At 41.8% G+C, this 27433-nt stretch overlaps 1 long non-coding RNA gene across 2 annotated transcripts; it reads left to right on the top strand.

Moving 5' to 3' along the window:
- Positions 1–15474: 15474 nt before the first annotated feature.
- On the top strand, positions 15475–25957 carry LOC141560005 (uncharacterized). Of its 2 annotated transcripts, none has more exons than XR_012487610.1 (3): positions 15475–15615; positions 16160–16358; positions 25651–25957. It is a non-coding gene; the product is annotated as an uncharacterized LOC141560005 (long non-coding RNA). The 2 variants fall into 2 exon arrangements; XR_012487611.1 differs by lacking the exon at positions 25651–25957 and adding an exon at positions 21829–21950.
- Positions 25958–27433: the final 1476 nt, after the last annotated feature.

Raw genomic sequence — 27433 nt, 5'->3', positions numbered from 1 at the left:
TTTGATGTTTTGCATAATTTCACATGTGGTTTCTTAATTGTGGATGGGAATAAGAGAACCTAGAACTCAAAAATTAGACTTTTTTATTTAATTCCCAGTCCTCCTCACCCCCAGTCTCAGTTTTCCCTTGTTAGACTGGGGTCTATGAACCTTAAAAAAAATGGAGAACTATGTCATATAACTAGTTTCCTTTGTAATGTGTGATGCATTCATCATATCCCAAACTACATGATTCTGAGAAGATCCATGTTCTACAGGCCCTCCCATCCCTGATCTTCAGTGTTCTAAGACCCTTCTTAGTTCTCACATCCTCTATTCCAAGGTCCGCCCAGCTCTCCATTCCCTGTTCTAAGGTCCTTTCCAGCTCTGACATTCCATGTTCTAAGGTCCCTCCCAGCTCTGACATTCTATGTTTTAAGATCCCTCAGTCACGCCAGGGTACTAGCTAACACTGGAGGAAATGAAGGGGGAGAGGAAGAGGAGGGTGGAGAGGATAATCTACACTGGTCTGGTCCAGCCCCATTGGATGATCCCCCAGCAGAAGTAAAATGGGGTGAATGGGGCGGGAAGCAGGGTTAAGGTGGATGGCATAAGACTCTTGTGGTTGATGGGTCCCAGGAGAGCAGGGTGACTGTCCTGGTATTGTAACTGGGCCCTCAGGAAAAGCATCAGGAGGTGGGAGCGGTCCCTCCCCCAAGGATGCCCTGAAAGGAGACCCTGATTCCCTCACTAGCTACATCTTGGACCCTTGCCAAATCTTTCCCTCAGTCCTCCGGGGGATCCACCCAATGGATGTGAAGCTTGCCTCTTGACCAGAAAAGGATGTGGTTAATTCAGGCAGCAAGGGCAGGGGACAGTTATTGGACAGCCTCGTGCCCCACTGGCACCCGGTATCATCAAGCAGCTTAGAGGAAGGTCCTCATCATGATGCAGAATATTACAAATTACCAAATGATGTGTTCCTGGACAAGTCACTTTACCTTGCCCCGGGGGCATCTCTAAGACTATAATAAGCCACAGAGATGTCAGTCAACAAACATTTATTGCATGCTTACAATGTGCCCAGCACTGGGGACCCAAGTGCCAGGGAAAACTTCCTCCCTGGGATTAGCTGGATCAATGACATCATAGTTCCTGTCTCTCCCTCCACACCCAGTTAAAGAAGTCTGTTCTGGAAAAAGGGCTGCTGGGAGGATCCACTGAGCTAAAAGAAGGGGAGGATGCTGAGAAAGTGCTTGGGATCGAGGGGTGCTCGTGTTAGCAAATGAAAAGTCAACTCTCCAGGAACCTCCATCTGTCTTCTGAGCTTTGTTGGTGCCCAGGCCTTTCCATTTGCTTCTGGTCGGGCTGGGTAGCACAGTGGGGAGGGCAGGGGCTAGGTGGGAAGTGGGAGGGGGGAGGGAGCTGCAGGCAGCCACGTGAGAACAGGGAAAGAACAACAACATGGATAATGAAAGCAACACAAAAAAAGACCAGTCGTCAATGGATGCAAAAATTATAATTCCATTTTATGGTAAAAAGCATCATCCGACTGCCTCTATTGCCTTTGCCTTATGGAGTAAAAAAAACCTCACTGAGCTGCCTGACTAAGCTTTGAGATCCTTCAAGGTATTCTTAGATCCTGGTGCCGCATTAATATAGCATTTTAACATTTGCAGACTACTTCCCAAATATTATCTCATTCGAGCCTCCGAGAAGTGCTCGGTTAACTCCGTGCACAGCCCCGGCCGTTGTGGTTCAGTCCTCATCACCCCGTGGAGCATGGCACTCTGGGTATCCATTATCCTACCAAGTTCAACAGCTGGGGTGCCCCTGACTACAAACCAGGTGGTCTCCGCAGTGTGTCCCCGCTGCCATTTGTACCATGGGAGCCGGACTAGCGGGATGCTCTGTGGCCTTCTGCCCCTTGCTAACGGCCGCCCGTGACCCAACTCCACGAGAAGTGTTGGAGCGTTTGCCATTGACACTGAAGGGAGGATGCGTTCCTGGAGGGCCCCCAGCGTTCCCTGCCGGCCCCGACCTCGTGAATATTGTTCTAAGGTTGGGAAAGTATTTTGTAAACATCTCATCTGTCCTACAACAGGCCCCCAGAGAGAGAATGGGTGGGAGAAGTGGGGGAGGACTTGGAAGACCAAGGTTTCCATTCCCTCTATTTCAAATGTGGGCAAGGTGCTTAATATGGAACTGGAAACTAAAGGGGGGGAGAGTGGAAGGAAACAGAGCTGAGCTCTAGTTTCAAAGGCTCCCTTGTTAAAGAGAGATTCTACTTGTCCCAAGGGCAGCAATGGATGTGGCAAGGAGGAATATTTAGGACTGATGTCAGTCAACACATCAACAAACATTAAACACCTACTGTATACCGGGCGCTGGATGAGGAAACAAAGACAAAAACGGTTTCTGTCTCCTAACACAGGAGCCCACGGTCTAATGGGGGAGACAGCGTGCAAACACTGAATACAAACAAGTTATAGCGAGGATAAATTGGGAAAGCACTGGAATTAGGAGATGGGGAACGATTTCCCACAGTGCTTTTCTGGAGGCAGGGGGGGGGGCCCTCGTGCCAGAAGCCTTCCCACAGAGAGCGGGTGATCCCTTCTGGGGGCGTGGCAAGCCAGATTTCTCCATCTTAGACTGGCTCAGACGGAAGGTAAGCTGCTTCTGGAAAAAGAAGGGAGGAAAGAACCTGGCAATAAACATGTCCCTTCTCCGGCATCCGGGGCCAGAGGCAGCCGCCTGTACCTGCAGCTCCAGCTCCCTGGCTCTCCCCTCCCTCCCAGAAGCACGGCCAGAACAGCACCGGGCCCCCTGAAGAGCAGTGGACATGGAGGCCAGGCCTCCTCCTGCTCCAGGACTGGGGGGATCGGGCCAAGAACCTGCAGGGGAAACGTGGCCCGAGATCCAGCACCGGCTCTGCTTGTGTGACCGTGACCCTTCCCCCTGCACCCCTGGCTTCCCCAGCTGCCAAAGCACAGGCCCCTCCCAGCTCTGATTTTTCTAGGATCCCCAAAGTCATTTTCCTTCTGGGAATTTTTTCCTTTAGTCCAGGAGGGCGATTTGTACAGATGACAGCACCGCCCTCTTCTGGCCACACCTGGGAATTGCATCGGGAGGGTTAACTGACCAGCTGCACCCATCTGAAGCTGCCATAGGAACGGCCCCACCCTGCCCTTTTCTTTGGTACATTGGACAATGAAAGGTTAAGCTCTGGCTCCCTCCTTCCCCTCCCCCTGCTTTTTATTTCCCCATCCCCCCTCTATTTTGTCCTCCCCTCCCCTTCCTTCCCTTCCCCTTTTCCTCTCCCTTCTCCTGCTTTTTATTCCCCCATCCCCCCTCTATTTTGTCCTCCCCTCCCCTTCCTTCCCTTCCCCCTTTTCCTCTCCCTTCTCCTGCTTTTTATTCCCCCATCCCCCCTCTATTTTGTCCTCCCCTCCCCTTCCTTCCCTTCCCCCTTTTCCTCTCCCTTCTCCTGCTTTTTATTCCCCCATCCCCCCTCTATTTTGTCCTCCCCTCCCCTTCTTTCCCTTCCCCCTTTTCCTCTCCCTTCTCCTGCTTTTTATTCCCCCATCCCCCCTCTATTTTGTCCTCCCCTCCCCTTTCTTCCCTTCCCCCTTTTCCTCTCCCTTCTCCTGCTTTTTATTCCCCCATCCCCCCTCTATTTTGTCCTCCCCTCCCCTTCCTTCCCTTCCCCCTTTTCCTCTCTCTTCTCCTGCTTTTTATTCCCCCATCCCCCCCTCTATCTTGTCCTCCCCTCCCCCTCCTTCCCTTCCCCCTTTTCCAGTTGGTGGCTGGAGCTGTGAGACTGGAGGCAGGAAGACTAAGTTTCCTGAGTTCAAATCCAACCTCAGATACTTGTTTTCTGCACGACCCTGGGCAAGTCACTTTACCCTTTTTTGCCTCAGTTTCCTCATCTGTCAAATGAGCTGGAGAAGGAAATGTCAAACCACTTCTCTGCCAAGAAAGCCCCAATGGGGTTTGGAAAAACTGAAAATGACTGTACAACAGCAGTGAACCTCTACTCGGTGCTCCCTTTTCCTCCCTTCCTCTGCCGCCTCTTCCCCTCCCTTCCCTTCCTCTCTCCTTCTCTCCCTTCCATGATTCTAATTTTATACACTTTAGTTGGAGGGGGAGGGGAAGTTCAGAAAGAGCCTTGGGTTTGTTATGGCCCATTGACAACCAAGTATGTGTTTACAGTGAATAGTAACCAAGGAAGCAACAAGCGCAGTGGAAAGAATGCTGGATCTGGAGCCAGAGGACCTGGGATTAAACCGCAGTTTTGCCAAACATACTTGTACGGATTTTAGCAAGGCCCTTCTCCTATTTGGGCCTCAGTTTCCCATTCTGTAAGATGAAGGAGCCAACACTGCACCTGGCACACAGTCATTGTTGACTGACTCGATGGCCTTTGGGACCCCTTGTGATTCGATCTTCACACTCCCAGAATCTGTTGAGTGGAGATGTAAGGGACCACTGAGGTGATCTCCTGAGATCCTCCTTAAGGGATCCTCATCTCTCAGGGTCAAGATCTCCAACCATCTTTGGAGGAGCTGCCAGGTCCCCTCGGAGACAGGTCTCGGGGCTGGTCAAGATGGAATGTGCCTTTCCTTTTTATACTGAGTGCCTAGTATAGTGCCCAACCCAGAAGAGCAGCTCAATGAATGGGATTGGTTTAAACTGGTTATGAAGGCCCTCTTTTAACACTGGGTAGAATGAAGGCCCTCTTTTAACACTGGGTAGAATTCTCCCCTCCCATGCCCTTACTGGAAGAAAATACAGCATGAAAACGAATATTATTTTGAGATAGATTTGCACTTTATGTATCACAAAGGATCGTAGACTTTGTCAGTCAATAAACATTTATTAATCATTTATTATGTGCCAGGTACTGTGACTACCGAAAGAGATCTCTTACAGTGGTCCTCAAACTTTTTAAACAGGGGGCCAGTTCCCTGTCCCTCAGACTGTGGGAGGGCTGGGCTATAGTAAAAACAAAAGCTCACCCTCTGTCTCTGCCCCTCAGCCCATTTGCCATAACCTGGTGGGCCACATAATCATCCTCAGTGGCAGCCTCTGGCCTGAGGGCCGTAGTGTGAAAACCCCTGTTAGAGCCAATCTAATCTAACAACTCATTTGACAGATGAGAAAACTAAGTCCTTTGAGGTTATGGTTTAGTCATTTCCCATTCTTCATGATCCAATTTGGAGTTTTCTTGGCAGAGATATTAGAGTGGTTTGCCATTTCCTTTTGCAGATCATTTTACAAATGAGGAAACTGAGGTAAACAGGGTAAAATCACTTGCTCAGGGTCACACAGTTAAGAAGTATCTGAGGTAGGATTTGAACTCAAGGCTTCCTGACTCCAGGGTCAGTTTTCTATTCATTGCACTCTGTTAAGATGTAGATCTGTATAAATTTTAAGAGAAATACTAGAATTTGGGAAAAACCAAACCCAGAAGCCACTCGGTCCAACCTCCTCGTTCGTTTGTTGATGCAAAAACCAAGGTTCAAAGAAATGAGTTTAATGGTCAAGGTCACACAGGAAATATGTCAACTGAGTGAGAATTTGAACTCAAGACCGTTGACATCAAATCCGAGATTCTTTACATCTACCAACTTTTGTGGAGGAGACTGGGCCTGAGATAGCTTTGAAGGATGGGCAAAAAGTAGAGAGAAAGGCAGGAGAAAAGAGAAAGGGATGCATGAGCATGGGGGAAAGCAGAGATGGGAAGCAGCCATGGCGTTCCTGGAATTAGGGAGAAAATGACCTAGTTAGACCCAATAGTGCTCATAGGGAAAGGTTGGGGCATAAAACAGAGAGAGGATGGGATCCTGTTGTGTAGCATCTTGAAGGCCAGTGAGAGGGTGTCGTGATTTGGAAGGAGTTTTAGGGGCATCCTAGGTCAACCCCTTCTTTTTACAGATGAGGAAATTGAAGACAGAGAATTTATGTGACTTGCCCAAGGTCACCCAAATAATAATAAGCAAAGGAGCCGGGTTGTGAATTCAAATTTTCTGACTAGATGCAGCCCTCTTCCTAGAGCTCCATGCTGCCTCTGTGAAGTGGGAACAGGAAGGATTATTACTGTACAGAAACCATTGAACCCCAAATTCCTTCTAGTCCATATTCATGTGGGTATTCCATTAGGGTCTAAACCCAGAGAATTTTAAAAAGTTGAGTGTTTCCTACATATCCAAACATAAAGGACAGACTGGCGCTCTGGGCCTGAAGATCTGAATTCAAATCCAGTCTCAGATAATTAGTAAATGGGTAAGTCCAGGCAAATCACTTAAATTATTTCAGCCTCAGGTTCCTCTTCTGTAAAATGGGGATAATAATAATACCTATCCCGCAGGGCTGTTCTGAGGATCAAATGGGAAAATATATGCATGGCGCTTTTAAAAATCTTAAAGCACTTTATAAATACTAGTTATTATCATTATTATCATCATCATTAGTAGTAGTATTAGCTTTAGACTTACTCGTACAATCCTCACCTCCATCTGGCCTTGCATTGGCAAGGTAAGTCCCTAGGGAATAGCTACATTTCCCTCACTCCCAGGAATATAGGGGCTGACTGAGGTAGTGTGAGGTAAATTTCTAACGTTAGCTCATGAGCCCCCATCAGTGGGTTTCCCCCAACTGATAGTCAGTTGATATAATTTGGTCAGTCTTTTGGAAAGGGGTGAGGTATAAAACAGTCCCCCAAAGTCTCCCATCAGCACAAATGGAGTCTAGGGGAAAGCGGAGCTATGCTTAGAGAATATGTAGAGTTGTTGGATAGTCTTATTTTTTTCCTTTATGAGGTAACTTATGAAATTACCTTTAGTTGCATTTCTAGGTTTTCTGCTGGGTTCCTTGCAGAGGCTTAAAATTTTGCCTAGTTTGTTCTTGGCTCCCCTTGCTAAAAGACACAACCAAAAGCTGTTCCAAGGACGCCATTAGGACTCGAATGCTGATGAGAAGTCCCACATCCTTCCAAAGTTTGCTAAAGTCTTCCCCTGGCCAAAGGAGGAGAGCGAGACTAAAGTTGAAGCCAAAGATCTGCTCTCCTCCTTTCTCCACAACGATTCCTTCTTGGGGGACTTGGCTAGAATGACTGTCTGGCCTTACCCTGCCAGTCACTTGGAGCTCCGATTCCAAATTAGCTTGCCAATTTTATACAAGCTTCACAAAGCATGGCCAAGTCCCTAATCCAATCTGACCAGACTCCTTGTTGGGCCTAGTCAAACGTCTTTGATTAATGGATTAATTTATTCATACTTAGATCATTTTTGAGGTTGATTCATTCAAGACCTTTTGTCAACAACTCCAGGACTAAGTGAAGTGGGGTGAGTGATGGGTAAAAAAAATCAACTCCTACCCTTCCATATTCATTAAACCAAAGAAACTAAGTTTTCACTTAACTAAAAACTCTTTAATTTTTAAAAAGCAATTAAACATGCCTTAAAGTATGCAAACTTAAAAACAAGACAGATAATTCCAGTGAGAGAGGGAGGGGAAAGCCACAAAAGGGTGTGTCTAGGGATACCTGGAATACCCTAACTCATCACCTTGAAGTCCTCCTGGTCTTTTTAGCTCCCTGAGACTCAGTTTACTTATCTGTAAGTTCCTTTTCTTGGGGCCCCATATTCCTTAAGTATTAGATGAAGGCATGGGACATGATCACTTCTAAGTCCCCTTCCATTCCAGAATTATTCCAATAGAGCAGAACTGCTGCTTCCCTAGACATTCTGTCTGGGAGTTCCAACCCTGGCTATTCTAGGAGCACGATTCTATCTGTTTGGCTGTTCCCCACGCCTGAGTCATTCCTCCTTCTCTCCTCTGTTTAATGACCTCCCTGGCTTCCCTTAATTCCCAACTAAAATCCCACCTTCCAGAGGAAGCCTTTCCCACCCCCTCAACACCAGTGCCTTTCCTCTTATCTCCTATTCATCATCCATCTATATACCTATATATAGATCTCTCATACAGCTTACTTTGATATATGATATATAATATATATGTTTATTTATCTTTGTACAGATTTTTTTACATGGTTTCTCCTCTCCCATTCCTCTCTTCTTCTCATTAGATTTATAAGCTCCCTGAGGACAGAGACAGTCTTGCCTCTTTTTCTTTTGCTAGCCCTTAGCACAATGGCTGGCACATTTTGTTATTGTTCAGTCATGTTCAGATCTTTGTGATTCTATATGGAATTTTCCTGGCAGAGATACATTGATTTACAATCCCCTTCTCCAGTTCATTTTATAGATGAGGAAACGGAGGCAGACAGGGTTAAGTGACTTGGGTAGGGTCACACAGCTAGTAAGTGTCTGAGGCTGGATTTGAACTGAGGAAATGTTCCTGATTTCAGGTCTGTGCACTCTGGTACCAACCAGCTGCCCAAGTCTGACACATAGTAGTTCTTTTTTTTTCCTTTTATATACTTTTTACTAAAGCTTTTTATTGATAAAACATATGCATGGGTAATTTTTCAACATTACCCCTTACAAAACTTTCTGTTCCAGATTTTCCCCTCCTTCCCTCCATCTCCTCCCTTAGATGGCAGGTGGTCCAATACATGTTAAATATATGCTAAATCCAATATATATATATATGTATATGTATATGTGTATATATATATATATATATATATATATACATATTTATACAGTTATCTTGCTACACACACACAAAAAATCAGATCTAGAAAGAAAAAAAAATTCCCACAGTTCTCTCTCTGGGTATAGATAGCTGCCTTTGTCACTGAACAATTGGAACTGGTTTGAATCATCTCATTGTTGAAGAGAGCCATGTCCATCAGAATTGATCATCGTATAGTATTGTTGTTGAAGTATAGAATGATCTCCTGGTTCTGCTCATTTCATTCAGCATCAGTTGATATACCTCCAGGCCTTTCTGAAATCATCCTGCTGGTCATTTTTTATAGAACAATAATATTCCATAATATTCATATACCACAATTTACCCAACCATTCTCCAACTGATGGGCATCCACTCAGTTTCCAGCTTCTTGCCACTACCAAAAGGACTGCCACAAACATTTTTGCACAATTGGGTCCCTTTCCCTTCTTTAAGATTTCTTTGGGATATAAGCCCAGTAGTAGCACTGCTGGATCAAAGAGTATGCACAGTTTGATAACTTTTTGATCATTGTTTCAAATTGTTCTCCAGAATGGTTGGATCGGTTTACAACTCCACCAACAATGTATCAGTGTCCCAGTTTTTCCACATTCCCTCCAACATTTTGTTATCTTTTCCTGTCATCTTAGCCATTCTGACAGGTGTGTAATGGTATCTCAGAGTTGTCTTAATTTGCATTTCTATAATCAATAGTGATTTGGAACACCTTTTCATATGATTAGAAATAGTTTTCAATTTCATCATCTGAAAATTGTCTGTTCACGTCCTTTGACCATTTATCAATTGGAGAATGGCTTGAATTCTTATAAATTTGAGTTAATTTTCTATATATTTTAGAAATGAGGCCTTTATCAGAACCTTTGAATATAAAAATGTTTTCCCAGCTTATTGCTTCCCTTCTAATCTTGTCTGCATTAGTTTTGTTTGTGCAAAAACTTTTAAACTTAATATAATCAAAATCTTCTATTTTGTGATCAATAATGATTTCTAACTCTTCCTTGGTCACAAATTCTTTCCTCCTCCACAAATCTGAGAGGTAAACTATCCTATGTTCTTCTAATTTGTTTATAATCTCATTCTTTATGCCTAGATCATGAACCCATTTCAACCTTATCTTGGTATGTGGTGTTAGGTGTGGGTCAATGCCTAGTTTCTGCCATACTAGTTTCCAATTTTCCCAGCAGTTTTTGTCAAATAATGAATTCTTATCCCAAAAGCTGGGGTCTTGGGTTTGTCAAACACTAGATTACTATAGTTATTGACTATTGTGTCTTGTGAACCTAACCTATTTCACTGATTGGCTACTCTGTTTCTTAGCCAGTATCAGATGGTTTTGATGATTGCTGTTTTATAATATAGTTTTAGATCTGGTACAGCTAGGTTTCCCTCTTCTTTCTTTCTTTCCTTCCTTCCTTCCTTCCTTCCTTCCTTCCTTCCTTCCTTCCTTCCTTCCTTCCTTCCTTCCTTCCTTCCTTCCTTCCTTCCTTCCTTCCTTCCTTCCTTCCTTCCTTCCTTCCTTCCTTCCTTCCTTCCTTCCTTCCTTCCTTCCTTCCTTCCTTCCTTCCTTCCTTCCTTCTTTCTTTCTTTCCTCCCTTCCTTCTTTCTTTCTTTCCTCCCTTCCTTCCTTTTGCCCTTCCTTCCTTCTTTTCACAAGCCAATGTGAGTTAAGCTGCTTGCCTAGGGTTACACAGCTAGTAAGTTTCAAGCGCTGAAGGCCACATTTGAACTCAGGTCCTCCTGACTCTGTGGCTAGTGCTCTATCCATTATACAACCTAGCTGCCCCCAGAGGGCATAGTTTTGAATTCTGCCCTTGCCACTTACTAGCTGCCACACAATGGGCCAATCACCTCTCTGAACTTCAGTTTCTTCATCCATAAAATGGGCACAGTAATGCCTAGCTCCTAGGGCTGCTGTGCCCCTCAGATCTGAATCCCAAATGGAGTTCTAGCTCAAAGTTTGAGTCCTTTCCTCTAGTATCCATCCCCTGTGATTTTGAGGAGCAAGGCAGGAGGTGGGGGCTTCCCCTGGCGCTGGGCTTGCCAGTTTCATCTGGCATTCTGCATCAGCTAAGTTTGGATCAGGAACTGTCACTTGGTCAGATGGCTTTTCCTAGAGGTTTTGTTTCTCCATTTGCTTTTTCAAAATTTCTTTACAAAAGTTCTTTGGGAGAAAATCCCAACCTCATCTTGGCCCAGAAGGAAAGAAAGGTCTTTCCAAACTTTTGCCAGAGTCACTGAAAGGAGAGGGAGTGATGTTCTGCCCAGGGGGGGGGCCATGCTGTAATTAGTAATTGCTGTGCCCGTGCCAGTGGCAAAAAATGAGGCTGAGGCAAGTAGCAAGAGTTGGCTCTTAAACCCTCTGCTGGGGAGACTGCCGGGGTGACGGGGCTGCTGGCAAGCCGGCCACAGCAAGCTGGGAACAAGCTGACTTGGGGTGCCACCGGGGAGGAGAGGAAGCGTTCCATCTGGGGAGCTATCTGCTCTAACTATTTTTGCTAACTCGGTTCTTAGCTCAGTTGGTTTATTGCGAGTGCTGACAGCCCCCTCTCCATTTTGGAATACTGAGATAACACTCCAGTTGTCCCACCGTAGTTATGCTCTGGGTGGTGGCAATGACCAGAGCCCAGACTTCGAGGAAGTTAAGGCAGATTGTGAGTGGGAACACAGGAAACAGAGAGCTGCTTACTGTGGGGCTGAGATCTTGCCCTGGCTAGCATTCTGAGTCTGATGGAACTCGTGTCGAGGAAGGCAGGATGCCAGCTCTCGAACTGGCAGAGGTCTCTGGAGCCATCCCTTCCTTTACAGATGAGGAAACTAAGGCACATAAAGATGAAGTGATGTTCCAGGAAGAAGTAGTAAGTGGGAGACCTGGGATTTTAACCCAGATCTGTTATCTCCACTTTCCATTAAGGAATATCGGCTTATGGTGCTGATTTTGAAACTATTGTCCAAGGGTATCACTGGGGATGTAAAAGTGGATTACTGGGACCATTATCTCCAGAATTTTCAGTTTGGAAAGGATTTGAGAGATCAAACCTACAACATAGAGATCATTTCACCATTTCACTTCAGCTCCCTGAGTCTCAGTTTCTTCACTTGTAAAATGAGAGTTTGGACTCAGTGGCCTCTGAGGTCTTTTCCAGGTCTTCAGTTTTCTATTATCCATAAATGCTGGACCCCAAGTCAGGGACACCAGGCTTTGACTCCTCCCTAAAGGGATGTGTGATCCAGGAGAAGTGTCTCCATGTTCCAGTTTCCTCTTCTGCACCATATGGCTAATAATATCCATTGGTCTTGATGTCCAGTTAGAGTGACTATTATGACTCTGCCCTGGTTAGCCTTCTTTAATAGGATTGGGCTCTGTACTGAGTGAGCTTCCCATTCTAAGAAGGACCTCCAGAAACTGCCCATCCTGGATCCACATTCTTGGTCCTTTCTGCATATCTCTCAAGACAACTGCGACCATTCAAAGATAGGCCACCAGAATTGAGTGTATATAATGTGATGAGGGGTTGAAGGAACTAAGGCTGTTTAGTCTTGACAAATCTGAGGGATTTCCTTCCCTTCCCTTTCCTTCCTTTCCCTTCCCTTCCCTTCCCTTTCCTTCTTTCTCCCTCTTTCCCTCTTCCTTTCCTTTCCTTTCCTCTCCTCTCCTCTCCTCTCCTTCCTTCCTCTTTCCTTCCTTCCTTCCTTCCTTCCTTCCTTCCTTCCTTCCTTCCTTCCTTCCTTCCTTCCTTCCTTCCTTCCTTCCTTCCTTCCTTCCTTCCTCCTTCCTTCCTTCCTTCCTTCCTTCCTTCCTTCCTTCCTTCCTTCCTTCCTTCCTTCCTTCCTTCCTTCCTTCCTTTCTTCCTTCTTTTTTTTCTTTCCCTCCCTCCCTCCATTTCCTTTTCTCTTCCTTCCTCCCTTTCTTCTTTCCTTCCAAAAAGTTTTACTGATGCCTTTATTTTTTATATCATTGTTCTTTTTATATATAGTCTTCTACGTGGGCCTTCCCTTAGGGGGGAAAACAAAAGCCAATTAAGCCAAATGAACCAATATAGTGACCTGTTATCCCATATAACACTTCACCAATAGCCCCAACCGCTCTCCCAGAAGAGGATGATACATTTCTTCATCTTTTCTCTGGAGTGTAATTGCTGGTGTCCTCCCCTCCCCACCAATTACCTTTTATCTAAAAGTGGCTACTAATCGGCTCAGTGGCTACGGTGCTACACCTGGAATCAGGAAGATCTGAATTCAGATCTAGCCTCAGATATTTTCTGAGTGATCTTGGCAGGTTACTTAATCTCTCTTTTACTCAGTTTCCTCAACTGCAAAAATGGAAATAACAATAGGACTTGCCTTCTCAGGTTGTTATGAGAATCAAATGAAGTCATCTCTACTTACATGCTCTGCAAACCTTTCAGTGCTATGTAACTGCTAGTTATTATTATTAGCTACCTTATATTGATTTCTTTTTGTAATGTTCTTGTTTTCCCATTAGAATGGAAACTTGAGAGCAGGGAATGTTTCCTTCTTTGTATCTGTAACACTGCTTCCTAAAAAAGTGTCAGCACAGATTGGGCGCCTGATAAATTGATTGATTGATATATCAGACATTGTAATTTCCCAGCATTCCATTTCAGGTTTTTCTGCTGTCTCTATTCCTCCCATTTATATTACTGCAGTCTCTGGACATGTTGCTTTTTTTCCTTCACTTTTCACAGGTCCATACAAGCCTTGTATATACCTCATTTGAAACTCATAACACAACCCCATGAGGCAATCTCTCCGGGTATCATCGCTCCCATTTTAGAGAGGAGCAAACAGGCTCTTAGCTTAAGAATAACACCCCCCCCTTGACTACCCAAATGTCAGAGTTAGACTTGAACCTGTGAATTTTTGACTGCATGTCCAGCGCTCTATCCACTCTGCCACGCTCTTAGGGGACATTTCATTGGATGGCCTTGGTGGAGGGGAATAATGGAGAAGAAGATTGGAACGTCAGAAAGGGGACTTATTATCAAAGACTTTTAAAGTCAAATAGATGTGACTCTGAAGATAATAGGGAGCCATTGAAGGTTATTGAGCAGAAAAGTAATAAGATAATTTTGATAGCAGAACAGAAGATGAACTGGAGTAGAAAGAGACTTGAAGCAGTTTAGCTGGCCAGGAGGCTGTATTGCACTAATTTTGGTGAGAGGGCATTTGCCTTCAAGCTCATCACAGGGATGTCCTTCTCCACCAAACTTTTCTGGATCCTTTCAATTGTTAATGGATTCTCCCTCTGTTTGTTAATCCGTAGGTGCTCATGGGCAGATGCATTATATCTCCCTTACTTGAAGACAAAGTCTCAGGGGCAGCTAAGTGCCACAGTGGAGAGAGCACCAGCCCTAAAGGTAGGGGGACCTGGGTTCAAATTTGACTTCAGACACTGAACACTTCCTGGCTGTGTGACCCTGGGCGAGTGTCACTTAACCCCAGCCTCAGGGAAAAAAAAAGAAGACAGTCTCATTTTTGTTTCCCTGTACCTAAAAGAGTGTTTGAACACACTTAGGAGCTTAATAAATCTTCGTTCTTGAACTTGAGTTTGGGTTGTTTCAAGTCAGAGTTCTCTTCCTTTCCTTCCTCTTATTTTGCTTCCTGTTTTTTCTTTCCAAGCCTGGGCCTTAGTGATAATCATGGCTGAGCTAGTATTTATGCTTCTCCTTAACCATGGGAAGCAGGAACCCAGTGACACCTGGTGGCCAGAATCTTCCATTACAACCTGAGAAGCTGGAGCCTTTGCTTAGGAGAATTTAAATTCCTTTTTTTTTAAAGTGGTTTTTTTTTTTATTAAAACTTTTTATTTCTAAAACATATGCACGACTAATTTTTCAGCACTGATCCCTGCAAAACTTTTGTTCCAAAGTTTCCTCTCCTTCCCCCCACCCCCCTCCTCTAGATGGCAGGTAATTCAATATATGTTAAATCCAGTATATAATATAATATAATATAATATAATATAATATAATATAATATAATATAATATAATATAATATAATATAATATAATATAATATAATATAATATAATATAATATAATATAATATAATATAATATAATATAATATAATATAATATAATATAATATAATAATTATAATATAATATAATATAATATAATATAATATAATATAATATAATATAATATAATATAATAAAATATAATATAATATAATATAATATAATATAATATAATATAATAATTATAATATAATATAATATAATATAATATAATATAATATAATATAATATAATATAACATAATATAACATAACATAACATAACATAACATAACATAACATAACATAACATAACATAATATAATATAATATAATATAATATATAATGTAATATAATATAATATAATACAATGTAATATAATATAATATAATATATATAATATAATATAATGTAATATAATACAATATAATGTAATGTAATGTAATATAATATAATATAATACAATGTAATGTAATATATATATATATAATATAATGTAATGTAATATAATACAATATAAAGTAATGTAATGTAATGTAATATAATATAATATAATATAAATACAATTATCTTGCTGCACAAAAAAAGTTGGATAAAGAAAGAAAAAGAACTGAGAGAAAAAATAAAATTCAAGCAAATGACAACAGAAAGAGTGAGAATGCTATGTAGTGTTCCACCCTCAGTTCCCATAATCCTCTCTGGGTGCAGATGGCTCTCTTCATCACAAGACCATTGGAACTGGCCTGAATCATCTCATTGTTGGAAAGAAACCCGTCCATCAGAATTGAGAGAATTTAAATTCCTTGAAAGAATTTGAAGCAGCCAAAGATCTGACTTATCGATAGGGCAGCTACATGGGGCTTATCTTCCCCAGAGCCAGCCCTCCTCCTCCAAACTTCCTGGCTTCTGTGAGGAGCCTTATCTTCCTTTCAGTCACTCTGGTTTGAAACACCTGTGAGTGTTTATTTGTTTGTCTTTTTTAATGATGCTCATTCTTTTATTGTTGATTTTGTTCATGTGAGGATGGGCAGGGCTGATGGCTTGTGGGCAGCAGCAAGTGCCAATTGTACAACAGCTTCCATTCAAAGTGGGAGAATAATTTTATATAGCTATGTGTGTGTGTGTGTATGTATCTACTTGTGTATCTCTGTATCTATTTGTGTATCTCTGTATGTATCTATCATGTCCTGGAAATTATTATGTATAGGGTGACAAGTGGGCCATCTTACAGTTAATGCTGAAGTTCTAAATAAATACCATAGTAACAGGGTAGAGATCTAAGAGAAAGACCAGACTTAGGTGGGGCAGGGATTGGATCCCACCTCAGAGAATTACTAGCTTCGTGGTCTTCACACAAGTTATTGAATATCTCGCTCGGCTCTATCTCTGGCCACTGGACCTAGATGATTCTGGAGGGGAAAGTGAGGCAGGTGACCTTGCACAGATCTCTCACATCATATCATGGTATCAACTCCCTAATGCCCTGGTTCTCTTCCAGAACGAAGGACAGACAAAAACAACAATATTGAATATCTCTGAAGCAATTTCCAAGTCCACGGCATTACTCGTATTGCTCCCCTTCTCTCTGCTCTAGTTCAGGATGCCATCATCAGTAGCATCTATTATTGTAGAACTCTTTGCCTGAAGTCTCACTCCCCTCGCATCCATCTTGTCAAAATCATCTTCCTGAAGTCCAGGTATGATCATACACTTCCTCCTCTGCTCAAAAGTCTCCAGTTGCTGCCTATCGCTTCTTGAGAAAAAATTCTTCAGCCTGGCACTGAAAGGTTTCCATAATCTGGCTCCTTTTCAGGTTTCTGTTCCATGCCTCCTCTTCATGATCTCAATGCTTTAGCCAAATTCATTTATTAGCTTCTTTATGCAGAGGGACAACTAGGTGGCGTGGTGGAAAGAACACTAGGTCTGCAAGAAGGAAGATCTGAGTTCAAATTCAATCTCAGACACTTACGAAGCTATGTGATCCTGGGCAAGTCACTCTACCCTGTTTACCTCAGTTTCCACATCAATAAAATCAGCTGGAGAAGAAAATGGCAAATCACTCCAGTGTTTTTGCTAAGAAAACCCCAAAAGGGATCCTGAAAACACAATTGAAAATGATGAAAGAGCAACAGTATATGACATCTCTTTACCTTACCTTGGTGTCTTAGCTGTCTCTCAGTGCTATAATGAATTTCCTTATCACCTCCAGCTCCTAACATGTTTATTTTCCTTTAAGGTTTCAGCTCTTATGGGAAGCCTGACCCCATTCTGTGATGTTGCTCAATCACAATTTTGGGTCTGGGAGGTAGGTAAGAAATCACCCCGAGTCTTGGGTTGGGAGCAGGCCTGGGAATACTAATCAAGGTGTGAAGATGCCTTTGGGAATCTACCCTGGGACAGGAGATATACTGCAGACATCTGTAGGAGTGAATTGCTTCCCAGGATGTTGGTGAGATACTGGACAGGTGGCAGGGGAAAAGTCTAGAGGTAGACCAGATTGAAACACTTTGGAAGATGTTTGGGGGCCTCAGGGACTAACTTATTCCTTTAATTTTTAAATCCTCTTGTTTTTAAGTATGTTCCTCATCAATTTGAGTTCTTACCTACTGATGCAATCCTTTTGTATCTAGATGTAGTCCTGGGAATTTCTCCCAATGAAAAATGTTGCCAAGCATCATGGGAATTTAATTCCTAGTTACTCTTCTCCTTAGGCTATTTAAGAAAGGGTCAAGAAGGCACAAATAGTAAAAAAAAAAATGGGGAAGAAGGACTTTTAGAATCAACAAAAGCACCCCGAGAAGGCTAAGATTTACGAGGTAGCTTGAGGCTTGGATTACAAATCCAAAAAGAAACAAATAGGTATTCTTTTGCATGAGAAAGAAGAGACCCTGAAGAGAAAATTTAGGGCTGTCAAATAGAGCAATGTTCTGCCTCTCCCAAGCAAAAATGTTACCAGTTTGCAAAATGTTTTAATACCCAAGCTCCATTATTCTTAAACTTAAAAAACTTTTGGCTCCTTTTTCCTGATTCCTATTCCTCCCACTCTCAGTTCCCTCCTTTTCCCACTCCCCAAGCCATAAAGAATTGCAGAACAGGCTGGTTGATGAGAGATAATTTAAATATTTTATGTGTCTGAAATTACTGATGACTAATGTGGGAGTCATGTCTGAATCGGCTGGCTTAGGTGCAGCCAGACCAACAACTAAATATAGCCAAGATTAAATAAAAAGTCAAATCAGAAGAAAGGATAAAAATGAGAAGAAATGACATACAATTATGATTAATTCCAACTGACCTATTCAAACAAACCATTACTACTTTTAAAAAAAAAAAAGAGAGAGAAATGGACAAAAGTAAAGATACCGACCATGACTATTCTTGCAGAAACTTAGTGATGTAAAACAGCTGCCACAATAAAAAGACTCTAGAAACTAACCTATTGATCTCTTTGGTTTGAGGAAAAAAGTGATAAACAAGGGCAACACTAATTTAAAATGCAAGCCTTTCAATTTGGAATGATGTTCACAAGACTATAAATCTGTGCATTATTTTTACCCAGCAATACCACAGACTCTTCTATTGGGTCTGTGTCCCAAAGAAATTTTTTTCAAAGGAAAAGGCCCAATTTGTACAAATATTTTTGTAGTAACGTGTGTGTGTGTTTGTGTGTTTATGTTGGCAAAGAATCAGAAATTAAGGAGATGCCATCAATTGGGAATGATTGATCAAGCTGTGGTATATGATTGTAATGGAATATTATTATGCTATAAGAAATGATGAACAGGATGATTTCAGAAAAACCTGAAAAATTTACATGAATTGATGCAAAGTGAAGCGAGCAGAACCAGGAGAATATGGCACAAAGTAACAATAATATTGTAAGGTGATCAATTTTGAATAATTTAGCTATTCTCAGCAATACAACGATTCAAGTTAATTCCAAAGAAATCATGATGTAAAAAAAGGCTTATCCACCTCCAGAGAAAAATAATTTACGGATTCCGAGTGCAGATTGAAGCATACTATTTTTCATAATTTTTTATTTTTTTGTTTTTTTGGGGGGAGGAGAGAGAATCTGTTTTCTTTCACAACATGACATATGGAAATATGTTTGACATGATTGCACAAGTATAACCTACATCTTCTCATCTTAGGGAGGAGAGAGGGGAGGGAGGGAAGGAGAGAAATTGGAATGTAAAATTTAAAAAATGAAGTCGAAAATTATTTTTACATGAAGTTGGAAAAAACAGTTATAAAAAATACCGGCTTGTTCGTAAAACTGTTAAGGAGGATGGTCAAAGGATTATGAAGTGTCACCTCATAAAATATTTAAAAATCATGGAGACAAAAACATATTTGCAAAAGACTTGACATGAGACCCAATTACACTATTTCATCCTAAGAATATTCAGAGCCTAAACTGACAGAAGTATAGCAAGTAGGAGAGACATTGAAAAGTTTGGTGTTTTTTAAGGAGCTATTTTCATCATTAATGATCATGGAGCTATTACTTCCAAGTTCCCACTGAAGAAATATATGCTAGAGTTGATCCGGGGAAAGGGAATTAACATTTATAAAGTACTTACTATGTGTCAGACACTGTGCTAAGCACTTAAAAAAGTTATCTCATTTGAACCTGAGAAGTAGGTGTTATTATCCCCATTTTACAGTTGAGGAAATTAAAGCAAACAGAGATAAGTGACTTCCCTAGAGAGTCACATAACTAGTAAGCATTTAAAGCTGTATTTGAACTCAGATCTTCCTGACTCCAGGTCCAATATTCTATCCATTGCACCCTTATTCTCCTCTCAAGATAATAAAATCTTGAGAGAATTAAGGGATTATTTTACAAGATATCTTTGGGGGCATGAAAAGAAGAGCAGAAAATCAATTGGGATCATTTTCTAAAATAGATTATTGATATTTTAAATTCAAATCTGACCTTGGGTGCTTTCTAGTTTTGTGATATATCATCTTTGGGTGTCTCAGCTTCTTTATTTACACATGAAAATTAGGAGTTGGGGGTAACGGTGGATAAAGTCTTGAATTAGGAAGATTTGAATTCATATCCTGCCTCAGACACTTACTAGCTTTGTGACCTTGGTCAAATCACTTCACTTCTGCTTGCCTCAGTTTCCTCATCTATACAATGGGGATAAAAATAGTACCTATCTCCCTGGATTGTTGTGGGGATCAAATGAAATAATAATTGCAAAATGTTCAGCTTGTGCTTGATACAGAGTAAGAGCTATATAAATGTTAACCGTTAGCCATTGACTCAGCAGAAATGTGGTATCCATGGCAACCAGAAGGAGGATTCCACGAGAAGAGAAAATAAATTCAAGTCCACTGGTATTGGAGGTGTGAGTTATTTTGGTCACATACATTCCTCTAATGGTGATTTAATGTCACTGTACTTTGAGTTTATGCCCATCTTCCCAGTGATGCTGTGGGAGATTTTGCCCTAGGTTTACAGAGGGAACATTTTATAGTAACTAAGCTATCCTAATACACATCTTTGTTTTGAGCTGAATGTGTTTTCTGGATGACTATTAAAAATAAGCCCACTGGTAGGGGCTCAAGAGCTAAATTTTAAGGTATATGGACCCACAGAATAACCCTTGAACCCATCCTGGAAGTGTGAGTTGGGAAGAGTACCCCAAAGGGAGGGGGCTACATACCTTTGCTAGGTAATTACCCACTGCCCTGAAATCCAGGTCACTTCAATTTGTTTTCTTCCTCTTTGCTGATGGTTGCTAGGTGGCACAGTGGATAGATAGTACATCAGCTTGGAGTCAGAAAGACTCGTCTTCCTGAGTTCAGATCCATTCTCAGATGCTTAATAGCTGTGTGACCCTGGACAAGTCACTTTGCCCTGCCTGGCTCAGTCTCCTCATCTATAAAATGAACTATAAAAGGAAAATGGCAAATCATTCCAGTATCTTTGTCAAGAAACACCAAATGAGGTCATAGAGAGAGAGAGACATGACAGAAAAGAATCGAACAGTAACAGCCTCTCTGAACTCATTTCTCTTACAAAAAAACAAACATACAAACAACGTTTTTAGTCTGTCACAACCCCAATTCCAACCTCTGTGACTCAGAGGAAGACTGTGTTCTCAATCCAGGATCATCTCCTCCTTTTTGCAAGAAGTCATTTACTTCCAGAGATATGTTAATATTTTGAAACCATTCATCTCTTACTTTGAGAGGTCTTTACTTAGGATATTTGAAAGAAGAAAAAAAAATCAGACAATTTAGTCAATGTAGATCTTGAAATCACTGATTTAGTGCTAGAAGGAACCTTAGAAATCATCTCTTAATTTGACATGTGTGGAAACTGAGGCACACAGGGACCAGGTTAGGATAGTGTTTGGAGGCCGGGGAAAATGTTTAACCACTTTTCCATCTGCATGATTCCATTTGGAATCTTCCTCTCTCAGAACATTTCTTGGAATGAGGTAAAAGCCATTACCTCCCAGAATGAGATGTCCATTCACCTGCCTAATTACAGCTCTTGGAGATGGCTGGGTGATTCCCGGAAATTAAAGGGTTTTCCCCTCTGGTGAACATTCCCAGGGATCAGTGGGCAAATAAGCTCACCGTGGTGTTCACCAGGCACCTGGCAAAGGCAACGTGAAGCCCTGAGCTACTGGGAAACCCAATATCCTAGCAGGAGGACCCAGTATTGCACCAAATGGAACTGGAACAGTTCTATGAAGATTCTCCCTAAATGAGCTCCCCATATGCAAAGCTGCTGGTAATTACATCTTTATGAGGCAGGCAATGTCTGATAGAACTGCTTAATAGCTCCTCATTAGAGCCTGTTTTCGATTGTGTCTTACTTTATTGCAGTTTCAATTGTGCCTTAGCATTTTCCTTCCTCGCTATTGATCATTAGGAGTTTATAGACTGGATCTGAAAGAAGGTTAGCTTTTGAATTAAAGTATGTCTGTGTGTTCACCCAACAGGGGCGGATCTCAAGAGGCAGATTTTCCTTTTTTCTTTTTCCCCCAAGGATGTGAGTGTTGAATTTTTCCTAAATACTATGTGGATTTTTCCAAAGCTTTTGAATTCTGCTCTCATTCCTGAAGGCACAAGAGAAGAAGCTGTTGAAGTCTTTCTTTCTTTCTTTCTTTCTTTTTCTTTGTTTTTTTTCCAATCCAGAATGGTAGGCTCTAGGGGAAGAGAAATTGCTGATAAGCTTCAGCCTAAATCTGGCGCCCACCCCTGCAACCGAGGCTGAATGAAGGATTTATTAAGCACTTAATTCGGTGTCAGATGCTGTTACCGAGCGTTGATGATACAAATGGAAAAATGAGCTGATTCTTGTCTTCAATAATGAGAGCAATAATGGTAATAGAAAAGTGAGGTGGTTCTCGCCCTCAACAATAATAATAACGAGAATGATGATAATAATAACTTACGTTTATATAGTGTTTACTATATAATGTGTTGGACATTGTGCTTCAAGGACTATAAATGCTATTGGGAGTGGGGCCCAAGATTGGTCTGAGGGGTCAAAAAGGAGAGTGAATGATACAAAGTGCAGTCTATTGATATGTCTTTGAGAAGTCATGTTAGTATATTTTAACATGTTTAACACATATTGGGGAAGGAGGGGAAATTTGGAACACAAGATTTTTTTTTATTTCTTTTTTTATTTATAATTTTTTTCACAGTATATATGCACGAGTAATTTTTTTATAACATTATCCCTTGTCTTCATTTTTCCAAATTATCTCCTCCCTCCCTCTACTCCCTCCCCTTGATGACAGCCAATCCCATCCATTTTACATATGTTACAATATAACCCAGATACAATATATGTGTGTAAATACCATTTTCTTGTTGCACGTTAAGTATTAGATTCCGAAGGTATAAGTAACCTGGGCAGATAGACAGTAGTGATAACAATTTACATTCACTTCCCAGTGGAACACAAGATTTTGTAAGAGTCGATGTTGAAAAATTATCCAGACATGCTTTGAAAAAAAAAGAAAAAAGAGAGGTCATGTTAGTTATATTAATGTAAATGTTAATATAGTTACAGTTCTGAGATCAAGAAAGGGAAGATCAAGGGTGGGAGGTAGAAGTGGAGTAGAAAATGGAGAGAGGTGAAGACGAAGAAGCAGAATTAGATTTAGAACTGATTGGATTCAGGAGTTCTCCTCGATCAGGCTGGAGGATGAGAGTTCCCAGTAGTACCATTGGTGATGATAACAATAGGGAAGATGGGAAGAAGGGAAGAAGCTGAGGAAGTGATCATCAAGTTGGAGCTGGAAGAGACTTTATTGCACAGAGAAAAGTAAAACCCATAGAGATGCCAGAAAAAAAGGGCAGAGACAGCACCCAAACCTCGACTCAACGTCATTGTGCCCTCTAAGGCATGATGGTGGAAGGGGCCACTAGTTATCCAGTCAGAGGATCACTGAATTTCAGGGTTGGAATTTCAGCAGCCCATCCAAACCCCAAAAGGGATTCACTCTATGGTCATTGACCCTTGGGCCATAAATCTAGAATTGGAAGTCACTGGAGATGCCATTGGGTACAATTTAAGAGAAGGGAAAAAGATCATGGGACCATAAATCTAGGGGTGAAAAAAATTTAGACATCATTTACTTCAATCCTCCCACTTTATAGATGAGGAATTAGCCAGGGAGTGAGTGGATTTGACCTGGGATTCTCCGTGACTTCAGGTATAGGGTTCTTTCTGTTGCATTGCAATTCCTTAATTTTATAAATTGGGAAACTGAGAACCTGCAGAGTTCACACAGCTGGTTAGTACAAGAGCCAGCTTTCAGCTTGTGATTCATGTGATCTTAAGAGTTCTCATTCAAAACATTCCACACTCACTGTGGGAATCAGATACACTTTGGGTTGGGTTTAGGGAAATCTGCAGAGAAACAGGCTCGACCTGTTTGTTTCCAGGTGGAGGGTTTCCAGGATGACTTTAGCTTGTCCAGTCCCTGGCCAGCCTTTCTGGATGGAATGGGTCTTTCTGAGAGGTGTTTCCTGTTCACCATCTCAGAGGGGGGAGCCTTGAGGGGGATGGCAAAATGCCTCCTTTGGCACAAGACACTTTGCATGTCTCTGGGCTCCTAAACTCTCCTCCAATCCCTCATCTCTGCTTCCTAGCTTGCTTCAAATCCCAGTGAAAACCGTCACCTTCTACTCGAAGCTTCTCCCAGACTCCCTAGGGCCAATGCTGCCTCTTTCCAATCCTTTCTCTCTTTAATTTCTTTTTTTTTTCTTTCTTTAATTTCTTTGTACAGGATTGTTTCCTAGTTGTCTCCCCCTTTGTAAGCACCTCGAGAGCAGGCTCTATTTGTGGCTCTTTCTCTCCCCACCACTTGGCACATAGTAGGCGCTTAGTAAATCCTTGTCACCTGATTGGCTGATTTACGCCAGAGTTGAACCCACAGGAATCTTGGGAAGAGGCCCTGGGAGTGACAGCCTTCCCAGGTGATGTGGGGGAGTGGAGAAGCATCATTCCTCTCCGAGATTGATGGCGCACAATGAGCTTTGTTTTATTCCTGGAAGTTGCTGTTTTTCTTCTCTGTCCATGTCTCCATCTGTTTTTGAAACAGAGCAGATTCTCACTAGTTTATTGAGAATTGATTTCAGTTTTCAGCAGGCTGCCAGGAAACATCCATCAGAGCTGTGCTATTTGGAATTTGGGTACAGAGCCAAGTTTTGAGTAAAGATGGGTCTTTTCCTTATCTTTAAAAAATTTTTTTTTTAAAAAGAAACTATTCCTTTATGCCGGTACCCATTCAATGGCCTGAGATCCCATGAAAGGGTTGAAAGGGGGTGGGGAGGAGAACTCTCCCCAGTCATGTAACTCATACCTCCCACCTTCTCTTGTGTGATTCTCCAATAAATCCTCTCCACTGGCAGAATATAAGCTCCTGGAGATCAGGGATTATTATTATTATTATTATTATTATTATTATTATTAATCTTTGTAGCCTCCAAATCCTCCACCACTCAGTTGAGAAGCATTAATGGAACATTTTCTCTGTTGGGGTTATGGAAAACAAAATGGTTCCCACCTTCAAAAAGCTTTCAAATTTTTTTTTTGAGGGGAAGAGGGGAAATGTGTACACAAGTAATCAGTACAAAGCCATGGCAAGAGGGAAGTATGCTAACGGTTTCGAGATTAAAAATGGTTTCCTGTTGGAGGTGGCGATTGAAGGGTACTAGGGATACTAAGAGGTGAAGGAGAGAAGGGCCTGTACAAAAATCACCGAGGAAGGACATGGAACGTCATGTGTGAAAACAGCAAGATGTCTGTTTGACTTTAGGTGAAGAGAAATAATATATATTAAGGCTGGAAAGGCAAAATTCAAGGCATCTGGGGATAGTAGATACTTAATAAATATTGAATGAGGGAAACTCATTCAAAGTCTTCTTTTCATGATTATAATGTATATTTTCATAGCACTTTGAAGGAAGTATGGAGAGGCCGGAGAGTCAGTCTGGAAGCCAGGAAATTGTTGCTTTGATGAGGTTGTTCAGTCACATCTGAGTCTTCGTGACCTCCCATCTGAGCTCATTTTACAGATGAGGAAACTAAGCAGAGTTAAGTGGCTTGCCCAGGGACGCAGCTAGTAAATGTCTGAGGCTGGATTTGAAGTCAGGTCTTCCTGATTTCAGGTCCAGAGCCCCATTCATTGCACCTGGAGGCTCCTGGAAACCAGGACCATATCGGCTGTGTGATTTGGACAACTCACAGAACCTCTCAATGCTCTAGAGATGGTGTTGAATTCCCTATCCCCATGGAATCACAGCCCCTGCCCTTGTTTTCCTTCGAGTTTACAATGCACTTCACAGACATCCCCTCACTAGAACCTTGCAACATCCCCCTGGAATCCAAGAATTGTGATCCCCATTTGGCAGATGAGGAAACTGAGTCTTGGAGAAGTAAAGCCCCCACCCAGTAAGAGTCAGAGGTAAGCTCTTCAACTCAGGTCTTCCCTGTTTTAGGTCCAGCATCCACTCTGCTTTACCAGGATGCCTCTAGCTCTTTGGCCAATCAGCCGGTGGGAGTCACTCTAGGATCCTCCATTCTTGCCCCATGGTTGGCTCACCTCCTTTTCTGATGAAATGTATCCTGGACGTCTTCTACATTTCTTCTAGCACGCAAACACTCAAAGAATGGCTGCTGTCTCCTCAAACCCACCGCGTCCTCTGCCACTGCCCACAAAACCCCAACACAAAAGCTTCTTGTGGGTAACATTGCCAAGAACTTCATGTCCTAGAAGCAAGACTTCTTTGGAGAGAAGGGAGATGATGGGAATAAACAACTAAACAATCTCTGAATCTGCTACTTACTTTATAAATACTATATAAATAAGAGCGTTGGACTGGCTGACCTTAAAAGTCCCTTTCTGCTTTTAGTAAGGGCTTCAGTTTCTTCTTTTTTATATTTTCAGTTCTATTAAGATCTAATGCAATCATTTCTAGGTATACCATGCCCTTCTTATTCATAAAAATTTAAAACTTTATTTATTTGTTATTTGAGCTTCCAATTAAACTAAACTAACCAACACAATGATTACACTCAACAGCTATGCTCATTCCTCATTCCTGGCAATCTCCCCCCCAACCCCCCACCCCACCTCTACCTGTTCTCCTAGACCAAAATTGTTCTTTGCAATTAATCAGAGTTTAACAGTCTTTCCACATTATTTCTTTCACATTATAGCAGTCAATGAATGTATCTGCCATTCTCCTGGTCCTGCTAACTTTGCTCTGTATCACTGCAAACAAGTGTTCCCATGTTTCCCTGAATTCCTCATATTCACCACTTCTTAGTAATATTTAGTTAAATTCACGTAACATAAATTTTCTGAGAACAGGAATAATTTTGATTTTTGTCTCCTGAATCTCTAGCATCTAGCATAATGCTTGGCACAGAGTAGGTGCTTAATAAATGCTTATTGGCTGACAGCTGGAGTGCTTGGCTAAAGGGTATGAATTGTGACTAATTACAAATTCTTTTCCAGAAAGGCTGGACTCGTTCAGAGCTCCACCAACAAGGGTGACCGCCTTCCCACAGACACTCCAACACTGAGTATGTCCATCTTTTATCCCTTTGAACTAATGACCTTTAAGGTCCTGCCCAGGACGAAATGTCTCATTGTAGACCAACGGACTATTCTTTGTAGTATGACACTTCGCAGGGCTCGAAAGTATAGTTTACTAAGTCTCCTTCAAATCTCTCCTACCACCTGCTCCCCGGGATCTTCTTTAGCCCTCCTTGAAAATTCCCATTCTGTGCCATCTGTCTGGGATGGCAAGGGTAACAATGAAAACCGCATCTAGGAAAACAGATGGGGCTGGAGAGGTTTCCTGCAACTCGAGCTAATGAGCAGGTGAAGGGATCGTTAGTTCTCTCCCAAGAAACCCCACGATTAGTCATGGGCTGCCATAATGGAAGCCTGTTGCTCAGGGGGTGGTTCAATTATGCAGCATACAATTAATTGCCTGTAATTAGAATGAGTGCTTTAATTACTATGTTTATGTTTTGTAACCTCTTTCCTAAAATAAAATACTTTTCTCTCTACTTTGAATATAGAGTTGAGTATGGGATCCTTCTTGCCTTGGAGCCAGACCATGGACTAGTCTGAAGAGGAGCTGAAATAAATGTAGAAAAGAATAAATAATGAATTTGAGGGAAAGGTGCCGCCATAGCTTTGGAGACATGGTCTTGAATTCAACTCTGTTCAGTTCAATTCAGCAACATGGTGTAGAAGATAGCTGATCT

The sequence above is a fragment of the Sminthopsis crassicaudata genome, chromosome 3 (genome assembly GCF_048593235.1).
Source record: "Sminthopsis crassicaudata isolate SCR6 chromosome 3, ASM4859323v1, whole genome shotgun sequence".
Taxonomy (NCBI): domain Eukaryota; kingdom Metazoa; phylum Chordata; class Mammalia; order Dasyuromorphia; family Dasyuridae; genus Sminthopsis; species Sminthopsis crassicaudata.
Note: the sequence above shows the minus strand (reverse complement) of the source record. Positions and strands in the feature narration are given on the sequence as shown.